Raw genomic sequence first — 13,016 nt, 5'->3', positions numbered from 1 at the left:
CTGTTGTAGTACGATTATCAGCTGACCCTTGTTGTATAGCATGATTTTGGTGAGTATACAGTGTATAATATTAACGCTATTGACAATTTTTCACAATAAAATTCCCCAAAAATATGCAAAAAGAATTTTTTTTTCTGAAATAACTGATGTAGTCCGATTATCAGGTGACCCTTGTTGTGTAGCATGATTTTGGTGAGTATACAGTGTATAATATTAACGCTATTGATGATTTTTCACAATAAAATTCCCCAAAAATATGCAAAAAGATTTTTTTTCTGAAATAACTGTTGTAATATGATTATCTGGTGACCCTTGTTGTATAGCATGATTTTGGTCATCCTACACTGTATAATATTAACGCTATTGAAAATTTTTCACAATAAAATTCCCCAAAAATATGCAAAAACCTTTTTTTTTCCTAAAATAACTGTTGTAGTATGATTATCAGGTGACCTTTGTTGTGTAGCATGATTTTGGTGAGTATACAGTGTATAATATTAACGCTAGTGACGATATTTCAAAATAAAATTCCCCAAAAATATGTAAATTTTTCTTTTTTTCCTGAAATGACTATTGTAGTATTATTATCAGGTGACCCTTGTTGTGTATCATGATTTTGGTCATCCTACACTGTATAATATTAACGCTATTGACGATTTTTCACAATAAAATTCCCCAAAAATATGGAAAAACATATTTTTTCTGAAATGACTGTTGTAGTACGATTATCAGGTGACCCTTGTTGTGTATCATGATTTTGGTGAATATACAGTGTATAATATTAACGCTATTGACGATTTTTCACAATAAAATTCCCCAAAAATATGCAAAAACACATTTTTCTAAAATAACTGTTGTAGTATGATTATCTGATGACCCTTGTTGTGTAGCATGATTTTGGTGAGTATACAGTTTATAATATTAACGCTATTGACGATTTTTCACAATAAAATTCCCCAAAAATATGGAAAAACACATTTTTCTGAAATAACTGTTGTAGTATGATTATCAGGTGACCCTTGTTGTGTAGCATGATTTTGATCATCCTACACTGTATAATATTAACGCTATTGACGATTTTTCGCAATAAAATTCCCAAAAAATATGCAAAAACACATTTTTCTGAAATAACTGTTGTAGTACGATTATCAGGTGACCCTTGTTGTGTAGCATGATTTTGGTGAGTATACAGTGTATAATATTAACGCTATTGACGATTTTTCACAATAAAATTCCCCAAAAATATGGAAAAAGATTTTTTTTTCTGAAATAACTGTTGTAGTACGATTATCAAGTGACCCTTGTTGTATATCATGATTTTGGTCATCCTACACTGTATAATATTAACGCTATTGATGATTTTTCACAATAAAATTCCCCAAAAATATGCAAAAACACATTTTTCTGAAATGACTGTTGTAGTATGATTATCAGGTGACCCTTGTTGTGTAGCATGATTTTGGTCATCCTACACTGTATAATATTAACGCTATTGATGATTTTTCACAATAAAATTCCCCAAAAATATGCAAAAACACATTTTTCTGAAATAACTGTTGTAGTACGATTATCAGGTGACCCTTGTTCTGTAGCAAGATTTTGGTGAGTATACAGTGTATAATATTAACGCTATTGATGATTTTTCACAATAAAATTCCCCAAAAATATGCAAAAAGATTTTTTTTCTGAAATAACTGTTGTAGTACGATTATCTGGTGACCCTTGATGTATAGCATGATTTTGGTCATCCTACACTGTATAATATTAACGCTATTGAGAATTTTTCACAATAAAATTCCCCAAAAATATGCAAAAACACATTTCTCTGAAATAACTGTTGTAGTACGTTTATCAGGTGACCCTTGTTGTATAGCAAGATTTTGGTGAGTATACAGTGTATAATATTAACGCTATTGACAATTTTTCACAATAAAATTCCCCAAAAATATGCAAAAAGAATTTTTTTTTCTGAAATAACTGTTGTAGTATGATTATCAGGTGACCCTTGTTGTGTAGCATGATTTTGGTGAGTATACAGTGTATAATATTAACCCTATTGACGATTTTTCACAATAAAATTCCCCAAAAATATGCAAAAACACATTTTTCTGAAATAACTGTTGTAGTATGATTATCAGGTGACCTTTGTTGTGTAGCATGATTTTGGTCATCCTACACTGTATAATGTTAACGCTATTGACGATTTTTCACAATAAAATTCCCCAAAAATATGCAAAAAGACATTTTTCTGAAATGACTATTGTAGTCCGATTATCTGGTGACCATTGTTGTATAGCATGATTTTGGTGAGTATACAGTGTATAATATTAACGCTATTGACGATTTTTCACAATAAAATTCCCCAAAAATATGCAAAAACACATTTTTCTGAAATAACTGTTGTAGTATGATTATCAGGTGACCATTGTTGTATAGCATGATTTTGGTGAGTATACAGTGTATAATATTAACGCTATTGACGACTTTTCACAATAAAATTCCCCAAAAATATGCAAAAACACATTTTTCTGAAATAACTGTTGTAGTATGATTATCAGGTGACCCTTGTTGTATAGCATGATTTTGGTGAGTATACAGTGTATAATATTAACGCTATTGACGACTTTTCACAATAAAATTCCCCAAAAATATGCAAAAACTAATTTTTCTGAAATAACTGTTGTAGTATGATTATCAGGTGACCCTTGTTGTATAGCATGATTTTGGTCATCCTACACTGTATAATATTAACGCTATTGACGATTTTTCACAATAAAATTCCCCAAAAATATGCAAAAAGATTTTTTTTCTGAAATAACTGTTGTAGTATGATTATCAGGTGACCCTTGTTGTATAGCATGATTTTGGTCATCCTACACTGTATAATATTAACGCTAATGACGACTTTTCACAATAAAATTCCCCAAAAATATGCAAAAAGATTTTTTTTTCTGAAATAACTGTTGTAGTACGATTATCAGGTGACCCTTGTTGTGTAGCATGATTTTGGTGAGTATACAGTGTATAATATTAACGCTATTGACGATTTTTCACAACAAAATTCTGAAAAAATATGCAAAAACACATTTTTCTGAAATGACTGTTGTAGTCCAATTATCTGGTGACCTTTGTTGTGTAGCATGATTTTGGTAATCCTACACTGTATAATATTAACACTATTGACGATATTTCAAAATAAAATTCCCCAAAAATATGCAAAAACACATTTTTCTGAAATAACTGTTGTAGTACGATTATCAGGTGATCCTTGTTGTATAGCATGATTTTAGTGAGTATACAGTGTATAATATTAACGCTATTGACGATTTTTCACAATAAAATTCCCCAATAATATGCTTAAAGATTTTTTTTTCTGAAATAACTGTTGTAGTATGATTATTAGGTGACCCTTGTTGTGTATCATGATTTTGGTGAGTATACTGTGTATAATATTAACGCTATTGACGATTTTTCACAATAAAATTCCCCAAAAATATGCAAAAACACATTTTTCTAAAATAACTGTTTTAGTCGGATTATCTGGTGACCATTGTTGTGTAGCATGATTTTGGTGAGTATACAGTGTATAATATTAACGCTATTGATGATTTTTCACAATAAAATTCCCCAAAAATATGCAAAAACTAATTTTTATGAAATAACTGTTGTAGTACGATTATCAGGTGACCCTTGTTGTGTAGCATGATTTTGGTGAGTATACAGTGTATAATATTAACGCTATTGACGATTTTTCACAATAAAATTCCCCAAAAATATGAAAAAACAAATTTTTTTTAAATAACTTTTGTAGTACGATTATCAGGTGACCCTTGTTGTGTATCATGATTTTGGTGAGTATACAGTGTATAATATTAACGCTATTGACGATTTTTCACAATAAAATTCCCCAAAAATATGCAAAAACACATTTTTCTGAAATAACTGATGTAGTATGATTATCAGGTGACCATTGTTGTGTAGCATGATTTTGGTGAGTATACAGTGTATAATATTAACGCTATTGACGATTTTTCACAATAAAATTCCCCAAAAATATGCAAAAACACATTTTTCTGAAATAACTGATGTAGTATGATTATCAGGTGACCATTGTTGTGTAGCATGATTTTGGTGAGTATACAGTGTATAATATTAACGCTATTGACGATTTTTCACAATAAAATTCCCCAAAAAAAGACAATAACAATTTTTTCTGAAATAATTGTTGTAGTACGATTATCTGGTGACCCTTGTTGTGTAGCATGATTTTGGTGAGTATACATTGTATAATATTAACGCTATTGACGATTTTTCACAATAAAATTCCCCAAAAATATGCAAAAACAAATTTTTCTGAAATAACTGTTGTAGTACGATTATCAGGTGACCCTTGTTGTGTAGCATGATTTTGGTGAGTATACAGTGTATAATATTAACGCTATTGACGATTTTTCACAATAAAATTCCCCAAAAATATGCAAAAACAAATTTTTCTGAAATAACTGTTGTAGTACGATTATTAGGTGACCCTTGTTGTGTATCATGATTTTGGTGAGTATACAGTGTATAATATTAACGCTATTGACGATATTTCAAAATAAAATTCCCCAAAAATATGCAAAAACACATTTTTCTGAAATAACTGTTGTAGTCCGATTATCTGGTGACCTTTGTTGTATAGCATGATTTTGGTGAGTATACAGTGTATAATATTAACGCTATTGACGATTTTTCACGATAAAATTCCCCAAAAATATGCAAAAACAAATTTTTCTGAAATAACTGTTGTAGTATGATTATCAGGTGACCCTTGTTGTGTAGCATGATTTTGGTCATCCTACACTGTATAATATTAACGCTATTGACGATTTTTCACAATAAATTTCCCCAAAAATATGCAAAAACAAATTTTTCTGAAATAACTGTTGTAGTCCGATAATCAGGTGACCCTTGTTGTGTATCATGATTTTGGTGAGTATACAGTGTATAATATTAACACTATTGACGATTTTTCACAATAAAATTCCCCAAAAATATGCAAAAACACATTTTTCTGAAATAACTGTTGTAGTCCGATTATCTGGTGACCCTTGTTGTATAGCATGATTTTGGTGAGAATACACTGTATAATATTAACGCTATTGACGATTTTTCACAATAAAATTCCCCAAAAATATGCAAAAAGATTTTTTTTCTGAAATGACTTTTGTAGTATGATTATCAGGGGACCATTGTTGTGTATCATGATTTTGGTGAGTATACACTGTATAATATTAACGCTATTGACGATTTTTCACAATAAAATTCCCCAAAAATATGCAAAAACACATTTTTCTGAAATAACGGTTGTAGTCCGATTATCTGGTGACCCTTGTTGTATAGCATGATTTTGGTGAGTATACACTGTATAATATTAACGCTATTGACGATTTTTCAAAATAAAATTCCCCAAAAACATGTAAAAAGATTTTTTTTCTGAAATGACTGTTGTAGTATGATTATCAGGTGACCCTTGTTGTGTAGCATGATTTTGGTCATCCTACACTGTATAATATTAACGCTATTGATGATTTTTCACAATAAAATTCCCCAAAAATATGCAAAAACACAATTTTCTGAAAAAACTATTGTAGTATGATAATCTGGTGACCCTTGTTGTGTAGCATGATTTTGGTCATCCTACACTGTATAATATTAACGCTATTGACGATTTTTCACAATAAATTTCCCCAAAAATATGCAAAAACAAATTTTTCTGAAATAACTGTTGTAGTATGATTATCAGGTGACCCTTGTTGTGTATCATGATTTTGGTGAGTATACAGTGTATAATATTAACGCTATTGACGATTTTTCACAATAAAATTCCCCAAAAACATGCAAAAAGATTTTTTTTTTCTGAAATGACTGTTGTAGTACGATTATCTGGTGACCCTTGTTGTGTATCATGATTTTGGTCATCCTACACTGTATAATATTAACGCTATTGACGATTCTTCACAATAAAATTCCCCAAAAATATGCAAAAACACATTTTTCTGAAATAACTGTTGTAGTGTGATTATCAGGTGACCCTTGTTGTGTAGCATGATTTTGGTGAGTATACAGTGTATAATATTAACGCTATTGACGATTTTTCACAATAAAATTTCCCAAAAATATGCAAAAAAACACAATTTTCTGAAATAACTGTTGTAGTACGATTATCTGGTGACCCTTGTTGTGTATCATGATTTTGGTGAGTATACACTGTATAATATTAACGCTATTGACGATTTTTCACAATAAAATTCCCCAAAAATATGCAAAAACACATTTTTTCTGAAATGACTGTTGTAGTATGATTATCAGGTGACCCTTGTTGTGTAGCATGATTTTGGTCATCCTACACTGTATAATATTAACGCTATTGACGATTTTTCACAATAAAATTCCCCAAAAATATGCAAAAACACATTTTTCTGAAATAACTGTTGTAGTCCGATTATCTGGTGACCCTTGTTGTATAGCATGATTTTGGTCATCCTACACTGTATAATATTAACGCTATTGACGATTTTTCACAATAAATTTCCCCAAAAATATGCAAAAACAAATTTTTCTGAAATAACTGTTGTAGTCCGATAATCAGGTGACCCTTGTTGTGTATCATGATTTTGGTGAGTATACACTGTATAATATTAACGCTATTGACGATTTTTCACAATAAAATTCCCCAAAAATATGCAAAAACACATTTTTTCTGAAATGACTGTTGTAGTATGATTATCAGGTGACCCTTGTTGTGTATCATGATTTTGGTGAGTATACACTGTATAATATTAACGCTATTGAAGATTTTTCACAATAAAATTCCCCAAAAATATGCAAAAAGATTTTTTTTTTCTGAAATTACTGTTGTAGTATGATTATCAGGTGACCCTTGTTGTGTATCATGATTTTGGTGAGTATACAGTGTATAATATTAACGCTATTGAAGATTTTTCACAATAAAATTCCCCAAAAATATGCAAAAAATTAATTTTTCTGAAATGACTGTTGTAGTATGATTATCTGGTGACCCTTGTTGTGTATCATGATTTTGGTGAGTATACATTGTATAATATTAACACTATTGACGATATTTCAAAATAAAATTCCCCAAAAATATGCAAAAACACATTTTTCTGAAATAACTGTTGTAGTATGATTATCAGGTGACCCTTGTTGTGTAGCATGATTTTGGTCATCCTACACTGTATAATATTAACGCTATTGACGATTTTTCACAATAAAATTCCCCAAAAATATGCAAAAACACATTTTTCTGAATTAACTATTGTAGTCCGATTATCAGGTGACCCTTGTTGTATAGCTTGATTTTGGTCATCCTACACTGTATAATATTAACGCTATTGACGATTTTTCACAATAAAATTCCCCAAAAATATGCAAAAACACATTTTTCTGAAATGACTGTTGTAGTATGATTATCAGGTGACCCTTGTTGTGTATCATGATTTTGGTCATCCTACACTGTATAATATTAACGCTATTGACGATTTTTCACAATAAAATTCCCCAAAAATATGCAAAAACATTTATTTTCTGAAATAACTGTTGTAGTATGATTATCAGGTGACCCTTGTTGTGTAGCATGATTTTGGTGAGGATACAGTGTATAATATTAACGCTATTGACGATTTTTCACAATAAAATTCCCCAAAAATATGCAAAAACACATTTTTAAAAAAATAACTGTTGTAGTATGATTATCAGGTGACCCTTGTTGTGTAGCATGGTTTTGGTCATCCTACACTGTATAATATTAACGCTATTGATGATTTTTCACAATAAAATTCCCCAAAAATATGCAAAAAGATTTATTTTCTGAAATGACTGTTGTAGTCCGATTATCAGGTGACCTTTGTTATGTAGCATGATTTTGGTCATCCTACACTGTATAATATTAACGCTATTGACGATTTTTCACAATAAAATTCCCCAAAAATATGCAAAACGATTTTTTTTTCTGAAATAACTGTTGTAGTACGATTATCTGGTGACCCTTGTTGTGTAGCATGATTTTGGTCATCCTACACTGTATAATATTAACGCTATTGACGATTTTTCACGATAAAATTCCCCAGAAATATGCAAAAACAAATGTTTCTGAAATAACTGTTGTAGTACGATTATCAGGTGACCCTTGTTGTATAGCGTGATTTTGGTGAGTATACAGTGTATAATATTAACGCTATTGACGATTTTTCACAATAAAATTCCCCAAAAATATGAAAAAACACATTTTTCTGAAATAACTGTTGTAGTATGATTATCAGGTGACCCTTGTTGTATAGCATGATTTTGGTCATCCTACACTGTATAATATTAACGCTATTGACGATTTTTCACAATAAAATTCCCCAAAAATATGCAAAAAGATTTTTTTTTTCTGAAATAACTGTTGTAGTACGATTATCTGATGACCCTTGTTGTGTATCATGATTTTGGTCATCCTACACTGTATAATATTAACGCTATTGATGATTTTTCACAATAAAATTCCCCAAAAATATGCAAAAACTAATTTTTCTGAAATAACTGTTGTAGTACGATTATCTGGTGACCCTTGTTGTGTAGCATGATTTTGGTCATCCTACACTGTATAATATTAACGCTATTGATGATTTTTCACAATAAAATTCCCCAAAAATATGCAAAAACACATTTTTCTGAAATAACTGTTGTAGTCCGATTAACTGGTGACCCTTGTTGTATAGCATGATTTTGGTGAGTATACAGTGTATAATATTAACGCTATTGATGATTTTTCACAATAAAATTCCCCAAAAATATGTAAAAACTAATGTTTCTGAAATAAATGTTGTAGTATGATTATCAGGTGACCATTGTTGTGTATCATGATTTTGGTGAGTATACAGTGTATAATATTAACGCTATTGACGATTTTTCACAATAAAATTCCCCAAAAATATGCAAAAAGACATTTTTCTGAAATGACTATTGTAGTCCGATTATCTGGTGACCTTTGTTGTGTAGCATGATTTTGGTCATCCTACATTGTATAATATTAACGCTATTGACGATTTTTCACAATAAAATTCTCCAAAAATATGCAAAAACACATTTTTCTGAAATAACTGTTGTAGTATGATTATCTGGTGACCCTTGTTATGTAGCATGATTTTGGTGAGTATACAGTGTATAATATTAACGCTATTGATGATTTTTCACAATAAAATTCCCCAAAAATATGCAAAAACTAATTTTCCTGAAATAACTGTTGTAGTCCGATTATCTGGTGACCCTTGTTGTATAGCATCATTTTGGTGAGTATACAGTGTATAATATTAACGCTATTGACGATTTTTCACGATAAAATTCCCCAGAAATATGCAAAAACAAATGTTTCTGAAATGACTGTTGTAGTACGATTATCAGGTGACCCTTGTTGTATAGCGTGATTTTGGTGAGTATACAGTGTATAATATTAACGCTATTGACGATTTTTCACAATAAAATTCCCCAAAAATATGCAAAAACACATTTTTCTGAAATAACTGTTGTAGTATGATTATCAGGTGACCCTTGTTGTATAGCATGATTTTGGTCATCCTACACTGTATAATATTAACGCTATTGACGATTTTTCACAATAAAATTCCCCAAAAATATGCAAAAAGATTTTTTTTTTCTGAAATAACTGTTGTAGTACGATTATCTGATGACCCTTGTTGTGTATCATGATTTTGGTGAGTATACACTGTATAATATTAACGCTATTGACGATTTTTCACAATAAAATTCCCCAAAAATATGCAAAAACACATTTTTCTGAAATAACTGTTGTAGTCCGATTAACTGGTGACCCTTGTTGTATAGCATGATTTTGGTGAGTATACACTGTATAATATTAACGCTATTGATGATTTTTCACAATAAAATTCCCCAAAAATATGTAAAAACTAATGTTTCTGAAATAACTGTTGTAGTATGATTATCAGGTGACCCTTGTTGTATAGCATGATTTTGGTGAGTATACAGTGTATAATATTAACGCTATTGACAATTTTTCACAATAAAATTCCCCAAAAATATGCAAAAACAATTTTTTCTGAAATAAATGTTGTAGTATGATTATCAGGTGACCATTGTTGTGTATCATGATTTTGGTGAGTATACAGTGTATAATATTAACGCTATTGACGATTTTTCACAATAAAATTCCCCAAAAATATGCAAAAAGACATTTTTCTGAAATGACTATTGTAGTCCGATTATCTGGTGACCTTTGTTGTGTAGCATGATTTTGGTCATCCTACATTGTATAATATTAACGCTATTGACGATTTTTCACAATAAAATTCCCCAAAAATATGCAAAAACACATTTTTCTGAAATAACTGTTGTAGTATGATTATCTGGTGACCCTTGTTGTGTAGCATGATTTTGGTGAGTATACAGTGTATAATATTAACGCTATTGACGATATTTCAAAATAAAATTCCCCAAAAATATGCAAAAACTAATTTTCCTGAAATAACTGTTGTAGTCCGATTATCTGGTGACCCTTGTTGTATAGCATCATTTTGGTGAGTATACAGTGTATAATATTAACGCTATTGACGATTTTTCACGATAAAATTCCCAAAAAATATGCAGAAACAAATGTTTCTGAAATAACTGTTGTAGTATGATTATCAGGTGACCCTTGTTGTATAGCATGATTTTGGTGAGTATACAGTGTATAATATTAACGCTATTGACGATTTTTCACAATAAAATTCCCCAAAAATATGCAAAAAGAATTTTTTATGAAATGACTGATGTAGTACGATTATCAGGTGACCCTTGTTGTGTAGCATGATTTTGGTGAGTATACAGTGTATAATATTAACACTATTGACGATTTTTCACAATAAAATTCCCCAAAAATATGCAAAAACACATTTTTCTGAAATAACTGTTGTAGTCCGATTATCAGGTGACCCTTGTTGTGTAGCATGATTTTGGTGAGTATACAGTGTATAATATTAACACTATTGACGATTTTTCACAATAAAATTCCCCAAAAATATGCAAAAACACATTTTTCTGAAATGACTGTTGTAGTACGATTATCTGGTGACCCTTGTTGTGTATCATGATTTTGATCATCCTACACTGTATAATATTAATGCTATTCAGGATTTTTCACAATAAAATTCCCCAAAAATATGCAAAAACACATTTTTCTGAAATAACTGTTGTAGTCCGATTATCAGGTGACCCTTGTTGTGTAGCATGATTTTGGTGAGTATACAGTGTATAATATTAACGCTATTGACGATTTTTCACAATAAAATTCCCCAAAAATATGCAAAAACACATTTTTCTGAAATAACTGTTGTAGTCCGATTATCTGGTGACCCTTGTTGTGTAGCATGATTTTGGTGAGTATATATTGTATAATATTAACGCTATTGACGATTTTTCACAATAAAATTCCCGAAAATTTGTAAAAAGGTTTTTTTTCTGAAATGACTATTGTAGTATGATTATCAGGTGACCCTTGTTGTGTAGCATGATTTTGGTCATCCTACATTGTATAATATTAACGCTATTGACGATTTTTCACAATAAAATTCCCCAAAAATATGCAAAAACACATTTTTCTGAAATAACTGTTGTAGTATGATTATCAGGTGACCTTTGTTGTGTAGCATGATTTTGGTGAGTATACAGTGTATAATATTAACGCTATTGACAATTTTTCACAATAAAATTCCCCAAAAATATGCAAAAACACATTTTTCTGAAATGACTGTTGTAGTATGATTATCAGGTGACCCTTGTTGTATAGCGTGATTTTGGTGAGTATACAGTATATAATATTAACGCTATTGATGATTTTTCACAATAAAATTCCCCAAAAATATGCAAAAACACATTTTTCTGAAATAACTGTTGTAGTATGATTATCAGGTGACCTTTGTTGTGTAGCATGATTTTGGTGAGTATACAGTGTATAATATTAACGCTATTGATGATTTTTCACAATAAAATTCCCCAAAAATATGCAAAAACACATTTTTCTGAAATAACTGTTGTAGTATGATTATCAGGTGACCCTTGTTGTGTAGCATGATTTTGGTCATCCTACAGTGTATAATATTAACGCTATTGATGATTTTTCACAATAAAATTCCCCAAAAATATGCAAAAAGTTTTTTTTTCTGAAATGACTGTTGTAGTATGATTATCAGGTGACCCTTGTTGTGTAGCATGATTTTGGTCATCCTACACTGTATAATATTAACGCTATTGACGATTTTTCACAATAAAATTCCCCAAAAATATGCAAAAACACATTTTTCTGAAATAACTGTTGTAGTCCGATTATCTGGTGACCCTTGTTGTGTATCATGATTTTTGTGAGTATACAGTGTATAATATTAACGCTATTGACGATCTTTCACAATAAAATTCCCTAAAAATATGCAAAAACACATTTTTCTGAAATAACTGTTGTAGTACGATTATTTGGTGACCCTTGTTGTGTAGCATGATTTTGGTGAGTATACAGTGTATAATATTAACGCTATTGACGATCTTTCACAATAAAATTCCCTAAAAATATGCAAAAACACATTTTTCTGAAATAACTGTTGTAGTACGATTATTTGGTGACCCTTGTTGTGTAGCATGATTTTGGTGAGTATACAGTGTATAATATTAACGCTATTGATGATTTTTCACAATAAAATTCCCCAAACATATGCAAAAACAAATTTTTCTGAAATCACTGTTGTAGTCCGATTATCTGGTGACCCTTGTTGTGTAGCATGATTTTGGTCATCCTACAGTGTATAATATTAACGCTATTGACGATTTTTCACAATAAAATTCCCCAAAAATATGCAAAAACACATTTTTCTGAAATAACTGTTGTAGTACGATTATCTGGTGACCCTTGCTGTGTAGCATGATTTTGGTGAGTATACAGTGTATAATATTAACGCTATTGACGATTT

The sequence above is a fragment of the Scomber scombrus genome, unplaced genomic scaffold (genome assembly GCF_963691925.1).
Source record: "Scomber scombrus unplaced genomic scaffold, fScoSco1.1 SCAFFOLD_99, whole genome shotgun sequence".
Classification (NCBI taxonomy): Eukaryota; Metazoa; Chordata; class Actinopteri; order Scombriformes; family Scombridae; genus Scomber; species Scomber scombrus.
The sequence above is the reverse complement of the archived record's forward strand: the minus strand, read 5'-3'. Positions refer to the sequence as shown.